The sequence below is a fragment of the Mirounga leonina genome, unplaced genomic scaffold (genome assembly GCF_011800145.1).
Source record: "Mirounga leonina isolate KUSES-001 unplaced genomic scaffold, KU_Mleo_1.0 Mir_92, whole genome shotgun sequence".
Lineage (NCBI taxonomy): Eukaryota > Metazoa > Chordata > Mammalia > Carnivora > Phocidae > Mirounga > Mirounga leonina.
Window position 1 is genome coordinate 10,372,088 of NW_023270852.1, and position 14,955 is coordinate 10,387,042.

General features: G+C 41.6%; 1 pseudogene; it reads left to right on the forward strand.

Annotated features, from left to right (window-relative positions):
- Positions 1-10,473: 10,473 nt before the first annotated feature.
- Positions 10,474-14,709, forward strand: LOC118003873 (annotated as a pseudogene).
- Positions 14,710-14,955: the final 246 nt, after the last annotated feature.

Here is a 14,955-nt window from a genome sequence, read left to right on the forward strand (position 1 = left end):
TTATTTATTTATTTATTTATTTATTTATTTATTTATTTATTTATTTAATGTAGTGTTCCATGATTCATTGTTTGCATGTAACACCCAATGCTCCATTCAGTACATGCCCTCTTTAATACCCATCACCAGGCTAGCCCATCCCCACCCCCCCCTCCCCTCTAGAACCTTCAGTTTGTTCTCAGAGTCCATAGTCTCTTGTGGTTCGTCTCCCCCCTGATTTCCCCCCCTTCATTTTTCCCTTCCTACTATCTTCTTCTTCTTCTTTTAATATATGATGTATTGTTTGTTTCAGAGGTACAGGTCCGTGATTCATCAGTCTTACACAATTCACAGCGCTTACCATAGCACATACCCTCCCCAATGTCTATCACCCAGCCACCCCATCCCTTCCACCCCCCCACCACTCCAGCAACCCTCAGTTTGTTTCCTGAGATTAAGAATTCCTCATATCGGGTGCCTGGGTGGCTCAGTTGGTTAAGCGACTGCCTTTGGCTCAGGTCATGGTCCTGGAGTCCCAGGATCAAGTCCCGCATCGGGCTCCCTGCTCGGCAGGGAGTCTGCTTCTCCCTCTGACCCTCCTCCCTCTCATGCTCTCTGTCTCTCATTCTCTCTGTCTCAAATAAATAAATAAAATCTTTACAAAAAAAAAAAAAGAATTCCTCATATCAGTGAGATCATATGATACATGTCTTTCTCTGATTGACTTATTTCGCTTAGCATAATACCCTCTAGTTCCATCCACGTCGTTGCAAATGGTAAGATTTCATTTTTTTTAAAGATATTATTTCTTTATTTATCTGACAGAGAGATAGAAAGCACAAGTAGGCAGAGCGGCAGGCAGAGGGAAAGGGAGAAGCAGGCTCTCCGCCGACCAGGGAGCCCGATGCGGGGCTCGATCCCAGGACCCCGGGATCATGACCTGAGCCGAAGGCAGCCGCTTAACCGACTGAGCCACCCAGGCACCGCAAGATTTCATTTTTTTTTTGATGGCTGCATACTATTCCACTGTATATATATGCCACATCTTCTTTATCCATTCATCTGTTGATGGACATCTTGGCTCTTTCCACAGTTTGGCTATTGCGGACATTGCTGCTATAAACATTGGGGTGCACGTACACCTTCAGATCACTACATTTGTATCTTTGGGGTAAATACCCAGCAGTGCAATTGCTGGATCATATGGTAGCTCTATCTTCAACTTTTTGAGGAACCTCCATACTGTTTTCCAGAGTGGTTGCACCAGCTTGCACTCCCACCAACAGTGTAGGAGGGTTCCCCTTTCTCCACATCCTCGCCAACATCTGTCATTTCCTGCCTTGTTAATTTTAGCCATTCTGACTGGTGTGAGGTGGTATCTCATTGAGGTTTTGATTTGGATTTCCCTGATGCCTAGCGATGTTGAGCACTTTTTCATGTGTCTGTTGGCCATTTGGATGTCTTCTTTGGAAAGATGTCTGTTCATGTAAGAAGCTCCTATTAAAAGCATGCTTTAGATAAAAGAAATGGGGCTGATGCTTCCTCTCTGAACCGAAAAAAAAAAAAAAAAACCCAAAAAAACAAAACACAAAAAACTACTTCCTGAGCACCTGCTTCCTCCCGTATCTTCAGTCAGTGGTGGAAATACATTAATGTGCAGTCCATCCAAAATACTGAGGTTATCATCCCTTTTCCATAACTGCCTGTTTGCTGGTAAGTGTTAGCACCTCCATCTCTGTTGGCGATTGATGCCCATGAAGTGTTTACTACTCAGCACAAGTAGATGCAGCAACTTTGTTAGACCCAGGTTCTTAACTGCATATAGTTCTGGACTGACTGCTGTTACACTATCACCACCATGAAGGATGCTCCGCTTACTTTCCTAGAAGCTCTTTGCTCTGTTGCTAGGAATCTCTGTTCCTCTTTCTCTCTTCCACTCTGCCATTGCCAGGGCACCAGTATTCTGCAAAAGAGTTGAACCTCTCTGCCCTTGCTCCAGTCATGGCTGGGGGTGCTCTCACCATGCACCTGGAAGCTCACTCTGTCAAGTAGTCTTTTTTCTTTTTTCTTTTTTTATAAATATTTTATTTATTTGAGGGAGAGGGAGAGAGTGAATGGCAGGGGGAGAGGGACAAGCAGAATCCCCACTGAGTGGGGCTCGATCCCAGGACCCTGAGATCATGACTTGAGCCGAAGTCAGACACCACTCAGGCGCCCTCAAATATTCTTTTTTTTTTTTTTAAGATTTTATTTATTTATTCATGAGAGACAGAGAGAGAGAGAGAGGCAGAGGGAGAAGCAGGCCCCCAAGGAGTAGACAGCCCGATACGGGACTCGATCCCAGGACCCTGGAATCATGACCTGAGCCTAAGGCAGATGCTCAACCATCTGAGCCACCCAGGTGCCCTCAAATATTCTTATTTCAGGAGGAAGGTCCTGTGTTATAGGGTTTTTCTGTCCTATGAAAAACTCAGTGCAACCTTTTTCTCAAGGGAAGGGCTGGGATCTTGATCTTTTCTCCAGGTCAGTGGGTTGGAGGACTTAATAGAGTACCTCAAATAGACTCATGGCTCTTTGACTTGCAAGCCTATTATTCAGACAGACCATTAAAGATACTAAACATTGACATAGTTGGGGGGAGGGGGTTGTTCCTCTAAGCCTTTGCTTTTAGCCATTAATATGGCCCCAGACTTCCAAGGTATATAAGCAAGTAAGTATACGATATTTAGTTATGACCGTCACCTCTCCCTCTTTTTTTTCTTCTTAGAGGACAGACACAATAAGACCCGTACATTTGCCTAGTACTTTTTAGGTTATACTAATGAGAGGGAGTTGAATAGGAAAAATGGAGCTCTGATCTAGATTAAACAGAAGTCAGCTGAAAGCTTATTTGGAGATGGCAGAACATTAAAACTATAATAGAAATACCTGAAAACAGAAGAAAAGCTTCCAAAACAAGACATGAAATTTCAATACCTACAGACAAAAGTAAAACATAAGTATAATGATAAATTAGAGAGCTTAACACCATCTGCAAAGAGCAAAGCTACAAAAGCCAAACCCTAGAGGAAATCTCTGCGGTGTGGTAGATGCTGAGTGGTTGCATTTTCCAGCACCCTTTAAAGGGGCAGCCCCATAGATCCAGCTAGAGTTATGTTCTAATCACTGATCCCTGTTTCCCCTGGTCACAGATGAATGGCCTAGGACTAAGCATTACATCCAAGCTAGGTCAATCACAGTCCTTTCTCTAGACCCGTGGTTCTCAACTATACGTGATTTTGCCCCCAGGGGACATTTGGCAAAGTCCAGAGACACGTTTGAGTGTAACAACTGGCATATAGTAGGTAGAGAGGTGAGGGATGCTGCTAAACATCTTACATTGCACAGGACAACCCCCGACAATGAGGAATTAGCCTGTCCAAAGTGTCAGTAGTGCTGAGATGGATAAACCTCACAGTTGATCAATCCCTGGTGTGAGCCTTACCCAGACTATTCCTCACATGGATAGTATAATTAAAAGTTGGATGAGGGGCGCCTGGGTGGCTCAGTTGGTTAAGTGTCTGACTCTTGGTTTTGGCTCAGGTTGTGATCTCAGGAAAGTATAAGTGTCCCCCCACTCTGGGGCTATTTTGCCTTCTCCTGCTTTCTAGGATGCATAGAAAACTGATGTTCACAGGCTCCTGATCTCAGGGTCGTGAGACTAAGCCCTGTGTCGGGCTCCCTGCTCAGCAGGGAGTCTGCTTGAGATTCTCTCTCTCCTTCTCCCTCTGCCCCTCTCCCCTCTCTCAAATAAATAAATAAAATCTTTTTTTAAAAAGCTGGATGAAAAATATTCCCCTGGTAGGTGATGGTGAGGTGGGGGGAACTTTAAGTTTTACTTATTCTTGAGTCAGAGAGAAGACATTGCCTAGAATTCACAAAAACATTATAATGAGATAAGTTGTAATTCAGATAAATTGTTGGTTTGAGGAAGAGTTTGGTTTATTTATTTTTTTCTTATGGCTCTTTCTCCACAGCATTCAATATAAGAGACTGTGTTGAAGCATTAACTGAACAGTTTTTATCATCAGTCATAATGAATCCCTCACTCAGTCTAACATCCAGTGATACAGAACCAGCTATTTCAGTTGTGAAGACTCTATTGTCTATCCCTCTGCCTATGGTGCATGATGGAAAAAGATGTAAAGTTAATTTAGGGTAAACTTTTGCCCCACCAGTGATATTACATTAACAACAACAACAACAATAACAACACCACCACCACCACCACCACTCAGGTGTATGTGGAGGTATATTCATAGGAATTTGGGGGAAATTTTGTTCTTTTTCTAGTACCCCTTATCAAGACACCTACTTGAGTCTTTGTTATAATGCTATAGGGTTCTGGGATGTGTCAACCAAAAGGCACCATGAACAAACAATATCAGAACCACCAGCAAAGTGAAATAAAAGTAAGCAAAAGTACGTAAGATTATTTGCAAGTAGTGGTTTTTAGGAAAAGAAACTAAAGAACAAGAGTATGTGTATATATGTATGCATTTTCAGAGATATTTAAGAATTATTTTAAAATGTTATTATTGTGATTTAAGTTGTGATTACACAATAAGAAGAAAGAGATATAGTATAAATCTAGTGCAGATACACGTCACCATCACAGCAGGAAGTTAAAGGGGGCTTAATGATGTAGAAAAGAGCATGAAGGCCAGTGTATGTGACAGGCTTGTCAGCAGTTTGAATGTAATGAGGTTTTTTTTTAAGATTTATTTATTGGGGGGGAGGGGCAGACAGAGGAGAGAGAGAATCTCAAGCAGACTCCCTGCTGAGTGTGGAGCCCAAGTGGGGCTCAGTTTCATGCCCCCCTCAGATCAGAAATCAAGAGTTGGATGCTTAACTGATTGAGCCACCCAGGTGCCCCTGTAGCAAGGTGGATTTTAAGCAGAGCCTCGGGGCGCCTGGGTGACTCAGTCCTTCGGCTCAGGTCATGGTCCCAGGGTCCTGGGATCGAGCCCCACATCGGGCTCCCTGCTCCGCGGGAAGCCTGCTTCTCCCTCTCCCACTCCCCCTGCTTGTGTTCCCTCTCTCGCTGTCTCTATCTGTCAAATAAATAAATACAGTCTTTAAAAAAAAAAAAGAGCCTCATGCCCCCACCTGAGGGTTAGGTCTCTCATGACCATCGTTGTGTCAAAGCAGCCACGTCATCATCATAGTGTGTGGTTTGCTGGATTGTCCAGCTCAACCAAGACCCAGAGGAGGGAACAGAGAGGGCTTCTGAGATGGGGAAGTACTGAAGTGCTTAGAGGAAGCTCACTGGTATCTGGGGCTCCAGAGAGATTTCTGGAGGTAGGTATATTTCTGGAAAGCATTAAGCATTGGAAAAGGCTTATGGATCATATTGGGGCTATTGAATATTTCTATGAATTTGGTTTCTGTTTAACTTCCCAGGAGATGACCAAGAGGGGTAGAGATAAAGCAAAGTCAGTAAGTCCTGAATATTACATTTAGCTCCAGTGGATTGGAGAGGATCAAACAAATCATTGTTATGGTGGGGATGGCAGTTGAGCCACATGTAGGAACTTATCCAGCACACATTTCAAACATGTGAGAGTAACTCAATGCTTGCTGCAGATATGTTCTCAAACTTAGCAGGAGCTGTTAGGAAGAATGGGGGTAAGCAGAGGACAAACAAAAACATTTTTCTGCTCAGATAGTGAACACCAGACACCTCCTATGTTCAGAGTAGGGGGCTAGGGGTGGCTACCATGTGACCTAGGGTGGGAATCTATTGGGCATATGACCCTTTAATCTTCCCTGAAGGTGCCAGAAGCCAAGGCCTTTCAGGTGAATAAGGGGGTATGACTCACATCTTTTAACAAGGCTCTGGGTCAATATTATGTGCATCCTGAGCCAGCTCTCAATAAGATGGCCCTGAGCCAATGAGAATAAACATAAAACACTGACCCCTTTTATTGTGTTATGCTGCTCCGTCCTTATAGATCTATATAAGCTTTTAAACCAGAAAAATAGGTCTTCTATCATCCCCCTCATTGCCACTCCTCCTCAACCAAAGACTATGCTTTTTCGGCCCACAGTTGAGGGGTTATTGAACATGCTATGCCTGCCAAGGGTCTTGTTAAGCACTACTTCTTGGATGGCTTTGCCATGATTGCAGGAACCAGGTTGCCTTTGAAATCAGCTGTTGTTCTCTCCCAGCCCCTTATGGCTGTAGGAAACCATAACCTTTTTTTTTTTTTTAAAGATTTTATTTATTTTTTAGAGAGTGAGCGAGAGAGAAACAGCATGCGAGGGGAGAGGGTCAGAGGGAGAAGCAGGCTCCCCGCTGAGCCGGGAGCCTGATGTGGCACTCCATCCCAGGACCCTGGGATCATGACCTGAGCCGAAGGCAGACTCTTAACCATCTGAGCCACCCAGGCGCCCAAAACCATAACCTTTTTGAGGAACATCACAATGGGCCTTTGGTTCGTTCTACCATGTGGACAGCCTCAGGTTTCTAGTATACTGTTCATTTGGGTGTCACCCGTTACAAAAAAAGAAAAATAACCAAGAAGGGATAATTCCTGCCTCAGTCTTTTTTGGGTATGCCATTTGCCCATTGCCTCTGGAACCCTTGGGACGCTCTTTTGTTGGAGGGTTGTCATAAACATGTGCTTTATCTACACCTTGATTCACAGTCTGAGGAGAGGATAAAACAGTCATGTCTTCACAAGTCTGTATCCCTGTAAATAAGCAGCAGCATTGCTGTGGTGGGTAGTGAAAATTGAGTGTTGATTTTAAGCAATACTATTTTGGACTAAGGAAAGTATAAGTGTCCCCCCACTCTGGGGCTATTTTGCCTTCTCCTGCTTCCTAGGCTGCATAGAAAACTGATGTTCACAGGCTACTGCTTGTGTCTTGTTTATTGTATGGAAAAAGTAAGTTCTTACAGAGGCTTTGCGTCCAGTGGAACTGGAGTGACTGATTCATCCTGGTCTGCCCAGGACTGTGCCTATTTTAACACCAAAAGTCTTGACTCAGGAAACTCTTCAGTCTCAGACAAATCAGGACGGTTGGTTACCCATCCTGAATAAATAGAACCGAATATGGCTCTGGTCAAAGTGTATGGAACTAACAAGATTTATGAGGTCTAGCATTTTTTATTCTTATTTTTTTTAAAGATTTTATTTATTTATTTGACAGGGAGAGACACAGCGAGAGAGGGAACACAAGCAGGGGGAGTAAGGAGAGGGAGAAGCAGGCTTCCCGCTGAGCAGGGAACCCGATGCAGGGCTCGATCCCAGGACTCCGGGATCATGACCTGAGCCGAAGGCAGATGCCTAACGACTGAGCCACCCAGGCACCCTTCTAGCATTTTTTAAACATTTTTTTAAAATTTAAATTCAACTTAATTAACACATAGTGTATTGTTAGTTTCAGAGGTAAAATTTAGTGACTCATCAGTTGCATATAACACCCAGTGCTCATGCCATCAAGTGCCCTCCTTAATGCCCATCACCCAGTTACCCCATCCTCCAAACCCCCTCTCCTCCAGCAACCCTCAGTTTGTTTTCTATAGTTAAGAGTCTCTTATGGTTGTCTCCCTATTTTGGTCTTATTTTTTCTTCCTTTCCCCTATGTTCATGTTTTGTTTCTTAAATTCCACATGTGAGTGAAATCATATATTTGTCTTTCTCTGACTTATTTCGCTTAGCGTAATACCCTCTAGTTCCATCCATGTCATTGCAAATGGCAAGATTTCATTCTTTTTGATGGCTGAGTAATATTCCATTATATATATATGCTAGCATTTTAAAGAAACTTCCATATAACTCTAGGTGAATGTGTTCATCAGCAACCCATGCTGTAAAAATGAGACTTCCATTTCTAAAACATGAAGGGCTATCTTGTGAGGAATGATTGCTTAGAATAGGATATTGAATTAAACCATTATGAGATTCATTCAACAGATACTGAGTACCTACTATGTGCCAAGCACTTTTCTGAGTATTAGAAATAAACAAACAGAGAAAAGTCCTTTCAGAGAATAAATTTTCAGGAATACGATCAGAGGCAGGTTGGCATGCATCTTCTGAATGAATTGTGGGATAAATGAGCATAATGATCAAACCTTCCCAATACCAATTTGGTGAGGATGCCTGGGAAACCCATTAGCAAGATGTTTTCATGTTTTGATGATATATCCTATTTTCTAATCTTGATTGTGCATCCTATTAAGAAAAATGTTGGACATGGGACCTCAATATCTGTATATTTACAAATTATATACATGTTCTACTATACTAATAAACACATACACAAAATAGAGCCACACCCCTGAAATGTGTGCATTCAACTTTAGAGATGGCTAATGACCTATGTCAGTTCATAGATGACATGATAGAGGCTTCTGTTAGAATGCAAAGAATACCTGTACAGTTCAGCAGACCACCTGCAAATTCACACACCGATTTCACCACAGTATGTGTCTTCCTGGGTCTTCAGGACCTGTGTGACCATTGTCATTACCAAAACGTGCATTCCTAACAGTAGAGAGTTGGACCCTCTGGGGTCCTCCTAATATGTCCCTAAGTATTAGGGTATTACCAAGCAAACAAGAAGTGAGTGCTACCTTGGGAGCAAGTAAAGGCTGATAGTTATAAAGCCGCAGGTCAGCAGTTGGCAAGTCCACTGTCAAGGCTAAGGGCATGCTGGTACAATTTTGATAATTTGGAAGATGTTAATTATAGCACAGGAAAGAAACCCCCTGAAGCATCTGTGTTTTTTACAAGGGTTCTCTAATAGGTGAGTCAAAATAAGTGGGGGAAAAAAAAAAGACAGTACATTCTTGTACTGTAAGAATGTCATTAACAGTTTGCGATACAACCTGTATCATGACTGAGTCCTTTGTTTCTGGATCATGTGAGATGAAGCTGTTTCATAGTAGGAAAATAAACTTCCAGAAAATGGAGAAAAGACATTGTTAGTGGGGAAGGTGTCTTTCCCATGCCTCTGGTATTCATGAGAAGGAATTTTTTCCCTAGGCCTTCCTCCTCCTTTTAAGTGAGTTAACTGAGTCTGGGAGGGAACTTGGGCTTGTATGCCTGGCCCTGACATCCGTTTCACTCTGGGAGCCTGCCTGTTGGTGGAGAGTAGGATCCCTGCTGACTGTGCTTGACTCCATGGGCTTTGTTGTTGATTTTAGTTAGTTAACAGTGCGATATTGGTTTCTGGAGTAGAATTCAGTGATTCATCAATTATATATACCACCCAGTGCTCATCACAACAAGTGTCCTAATACCCATCACCCATCTAGCCCATCTCCCACCCACCTCCCAACCCCATGGATTTTCAGGATGGACTGTAACTAGGTAATCTGCCTAATTCCAGAGTTTCGGATTGGGAAGTCTCCTTTTGCCACACATAAGCCATGTACTTCCAACCAAGCTTTGTTAGTGAAAGTGGTTTTTCACCTCTATTTGCCTTACTCTTTCAGAAGTCAGGCAGGGAAAAGAGATGTCACTTATTGGGCCTTCTAATATCCCAGTATTTATTACAAAAAAGTTTCTTTATGAAACTGTACTTAGAAGTGTTCACTTCTGGTGGTCATTGTACAGGGAGTGCAATGCAGTATACCTAATGGCCAAATTAGAAAACAGCTATGGAAAATTATATGAAGAACCAATTCCTATGGGTGTGAACATAATGACTGTGGGTGTGTAATGGACAGAGCCTATGACCAGAGTATAATTGAACAATGCTTTCCATGTCCATAATGTCCAGAATTCCAGAATCCTTAAGGATTCTGTAGACATGGTTCAAAATGTGTCCTGCCAGGGAAAGAGAAACCACATCATAAATGTGAATTCTAAGTAGTTCTTTTAAACAATTACCATGACTAATTATAACCATGTTGGTTCAACAGATACACTTCCATTCTGTCATCTTTTTTTTTTCTGGAAACAGAATACCATTAAGAACCCCTACAAAATATCCTCTTAGTAGGCTTAAAAATTCCTCTCCTGACAAGTATTTCCTGAGAATCCGGCTTATACAAATGCTTTGCAGGCTATGCATATCTCATCTACTCAGGGAAGCATGAAGGAGGGGTGTAATATTCCAGGACTCTGCTGTCAAGCCCTGCAGTAGAGTAACTTGGACCTACTAGATAGAACTATTTATAAAACCATCCCCATGACAACAAAAATCCCTGCTATGTGTTACTTGTGGTTCTTAAAGATTGTCCTCACTTGCTGAAGGAAAATATTTCTCTTTTGATACACCAGGCTAGTGTTTTAGAGAGAGAGCAAGAGTTGATTTTAAAAAAATGGAGTGGCGCCTGGTTGGCTCAGTCAGTTAAGTGTCTAACTCTTGATTTTGGCTCAGGTCATTATCTTAGGGTCGTGATCTCGAGCCCCGCATGGGGCTCCGTGCTGAGGGTGGAGTCTGCTTGGGTTTCTCTCTCCCTCTGCTCCTCCCCACTCTCTTTCTCTCAAAAAAAAAAAAAAGTAAATAAAATGGAAAATAAGACAGTTGCCCTTATGATCAAGAGATAACTAAATGGGTGAGGGTTTCCCAGGGCCCTGCTGAGTTTTGTTGTACCCTAGGTCAGGAGATTTTTGGCCAGCCTCTAACAAAGTGTGCAGGGAAGTGGTACCAGGTACTCTGTCATCAAAAAGTAGTAAAGAATATGTCAGTCCTCTTTGAGGAAAATATGACCATACTTCTATCTGCCATCTGGACACAAGAATGAAGTTTGTTTTTTTTTTTTAAAGATTTTATTTATTGGAGAGAGAGAGAGACAGCATGAGCAGGGTGAGGGGCAGAAGAGAAGCAGACAGGGAGCCTGATGTGGGGCTCAATCCTGAGACTTCGGGATCATAACCCAAGCCAAAGGCAGACGCTTAACTGACTGAGCCACCCAGGCACCCCACAAGAATGAAGTTTTACATGATTTTGATTTAAACAAGCTTATAAATCCCCATGTGGCTGTTGCATCAGCACTATCTTGCTCTTGGTCTTTGAGAGTTAGAATATGAGGATCTTTAATTTATACTTTCCCCCTTAAGTATACTTTTGGAGTGTGAGCAGCCCCTGAAGAAGAGCTGAATGGCCAGGACAATGATGGCTAAGAAGTCTCAGACCACCTTAATTAGTAGAACAGCAAAAACACCAAGTGGCTTCTGAACAGTACTGCCACCATAAAGCTTCTAGAAAGTTCCTGTGCTAGGTTGCTTGCAAGATCACCAAACTGGGTTGCCTCAAAAGTCTCTTGACACTTCCCTGAAAGTCTCTAGGTCCTTAGTAGCTGAAGTAAAGACTCAGGCACATGTGATCAACCATTAAATGGTGATTTAGTTTCAAGTGGACATTAAAAGTTAATTTTTAAAAGCAGGTAAAATCATGACTCTCATACAGATATTAAGGAAAAAAAATGATGAAAATTTTATTTAACTCATTCATGAAAAAACTAGTGATGTGTTACAACCAGGTCAAAGGAGAATCCCAAGAACAGACACAGTTATAGGTCAGGAATATTGTAAGGGATGTGCAAATAGATCCAAAACTGGTTTTATAGTTCTTTCTTTCCTGAACAGAATTTGTTTGCATGTCTATGGACAAGAATTCTTTAGCATTGCTGTTAGTTATCTACAGTTTACAGAATCAGGATCAAATAACCCAGCTGTGCTTTGGAATGACAATACATAATTTTCCATCTGGGCTCAAATTTTTCCCTATGGTTTCCCCACTTCTGATCAAAAAGCATCTCAGATTCTTGATCACAAAGTGAATCTGGCCTCATTATTCTTGGCCTGATTACTTACATAGGTGCAGTAAGAATGTTTACCAAAAGGCCTTTTTAAATTTTGCTGTGCTGGAGGTTTCCATAAGGAATATCAGCTTGGACTTCTAAAAGCCTCTGTTACTTGCTATCCTGAGGCTAGGAGGCCAAGTCCAGGAAACTTTATCCACCAGATTACATCTGCAGTATCCATCCATTCTGGGTGACTTCCTCTCTCTTAAAGTCCTCAAAGAACCTGTAGGCCCCTGGCCTGCCATGAAAGTGACCTCCCTTACCAGCTCTAAGGCTGGAACTTGTAAACCAGTTTCCATAAAGTCAACCTTAATTCCATAAAAGTGACTGGTCAGGAGCTGGCAACAATTTCCCCAGGTCAGCAGGAGCCTCTCCTCCTTTGTCCAGGTGGCCATGTCCACCTGGAGGGGCTTGGCAAAGGGGTGGCTGGTGGTGTAGGCAGCCTGTCCTCCATAGAGCTGCTGCCTGGTGGCTATGGACACCAAACACATAGACTTGCAGAGGCCAGGAGTCAGCCCCTCCAGGGTCTGAGGAGGGTGCCCAGACAGAGCGCCCCTCCATCTGCTCCTGGTTGAAACTTTTTCCAAAAAGGACAAAAGGAGCTCAGATCAGTTGTCCATAGTGCTCCTGGTGGAAATTATGTGGTAAAGTCCCTCCCAGAGAGAATCTTTAGAAAACTTCCAAAAACCATTCAGCAGGAATATGAAACACGAACAGGGAGGGCCTGTAAACCACCACCTCAGTCTTTAGGATATGCGAATTTTGAATTTGAGCCACTTTCTACCACTGTTCTGATTCTTGAATGTGGACCATCATGTGATTGATGATTGCTTTTATGTCCTGTTTATGAAATTTTTGCAAATTCAGGGAAATCTTCCTGTCAAATCTGTGGAGGAAGGTTTACATCACTGACAAGAACATTAGACCATTGGGTTGAGTCTCAAAATTGAGAAATTAAAGCAGTACATTAGAAAAAAAGGAAAAACAATTTAAGCAGAAAAAAAAATATATTACAAATCCAGTGGTAATTTGGACCAGTGAAATACTGCACCAATTGGGAAGTAATGCATAGTAAGAGAAAAGTTTGAGAGTTGGGGTATTGGGACTGCCCCCTACTGTTCATGGTAAAAGTTCAGAGTCTAGCTGTAGGAAGTGATCCAAATGTTGCCCCTGAACTTTATGAAATATTTCTCTCCAGAGGAAAGGAACAGCGGAAAGGCTTCAGTGAAACACATTCTCTCTAAACGTGATACAGAAGGTGTATCTGTTGATGATCCAAATGTCCATCTGGAATTAAGCTAGACATATCCTATGCATTTCCATCTCTATCTCTTTCACAAAGACAGTCCAAATCATGATGTTTTAAATAGTATCTTAGGAGTATATTCATGTTACAGATCTGATGTTGGTTACGTCCAAGGGATGTCCTTCAAAATCTCATTGATTTTGCAGTGCCCATTCTCAATTTGGAAGAGACAGTTACCTTCATTTCATTTGGAAGTTTCATGAATAAGCCATGCCAGTTGACCTTTTTTCTGGCAGATTACAGCAAGATATTGAACATCTGAAGTATTCTTTGAGGACAGTCTCTTCAAACTGTTTCTTCATATCAAGCGTTATGGCCTTAAGCCAGACATACACTTGATAGACTAGATCTTCACATGTATCACAAATCACTACTCGGTCCAGCTTGTCCATTCTGGGATGTAGTTTGCAGAGATGGGGAAGAATTTTTATTTAGAACTGGGCTTTGTGTCTATAATGAAGGATATTAAGAAAGGAGACCGGAATAACAGTACTGCTTTGAACAGCCAATCTTCATAAATAACAGACTAATTGAAATGTAAAAAAGTATTTTTGGTAACAGGTTTTTGCTTCCTATGTAAGAAGCATGGAGGAAAGTTGGAGAAATCAAAAGGATCAAGAGATGGAAAACAGCTGATTTTGAATGTTGTGTCTGAAGTACAAGAAATGAGTAACCTGTTGACAATATTCTTAAGAAAAATATTTTGTAGGGAGAGACATTTTACTAAGGAAAAAGTTTAAATGGCTAGTTCATACTCCATAATTTGGGTTGAACAGTTGAAAGCAAAATTTTAAAATAGTCTCTTGGGAAAAAAAATAGTGGCTGGTAGTACCCAATTAAATAAGCATCATTCTCAAGTATGACATTCCAGACAAGGCCTTGGTTGCATACCAATTTTTCCAATTATATCTAGTAAAAAGGTAGGTAGATTCTTATCGAACCTATGCAGATAACTCTAGTACCATTTAGAAGTAAGAACATGTAATAAAAGTTTCTGAATTTGGGAGGGGGAGTCAGGCAGGGAGAATATCATTTAAGAATATTCCATTTCAGTTCACATAATCAGAATCCACTAAATTGTTATGAGTTATAGATACCTTAATAAGAAAGAGAAAGGGCTTCCTTTTATACCCAGAAAACAGAACATTAAAATAACATCAACAACATTCCAAACAAATAGCTACAGTCATTTCTCATCAGTTCATTCAGTCCTGTGTAATCAAGTCTTGTTTGGCTGGATCTTAGGTTGGCAGTATCATGAACCCATTGGCTTCTTGATTAAAAAAGAGTGCTAGAAATCTTGACTTAGCTCACTGTACAGTCTTAAAGTTGTTTAGGCAATGACATCAGAAGCCTGTCCCCAAGATCTATTCTTTAAAGTTTAAAGTACCTGGTAGAGTCCTTTTCCATGGGCTCTGAGATCATGCTTTTTTGTATAAGATGTGAACTCTGGCCTGCAGCTGATTGCAGAGCCTTTGGGGAACATCCGAGTAATACCAACAGGATCTGTAGATGCCAGAGACTTAAAATGACTGCAGCAATCACTCAAGAGTGTTCATAACAAGACTGATGCAACTGACAAACGAATTTTGGTTATTTCTATGTCATGCAAAACAAAGGTAATCCAAAAAATAGAAATAAAGCTTTAGTCAACATGTCTATACATACAATGATCAACTGCTCTTCGATTTTCAAAGAAGATAGTGAATATGACTTCTGATTTGTAATAACGGATGGGCACGCTTTTTACAGAGGAAATATTCTTGAGATATACAACATTCCTGAGGTATAACATACATGCATTATACTAAGAATATACCAAAAATATATCAACAATATCAAGTAAAGAGATTCAGAGTAGGTC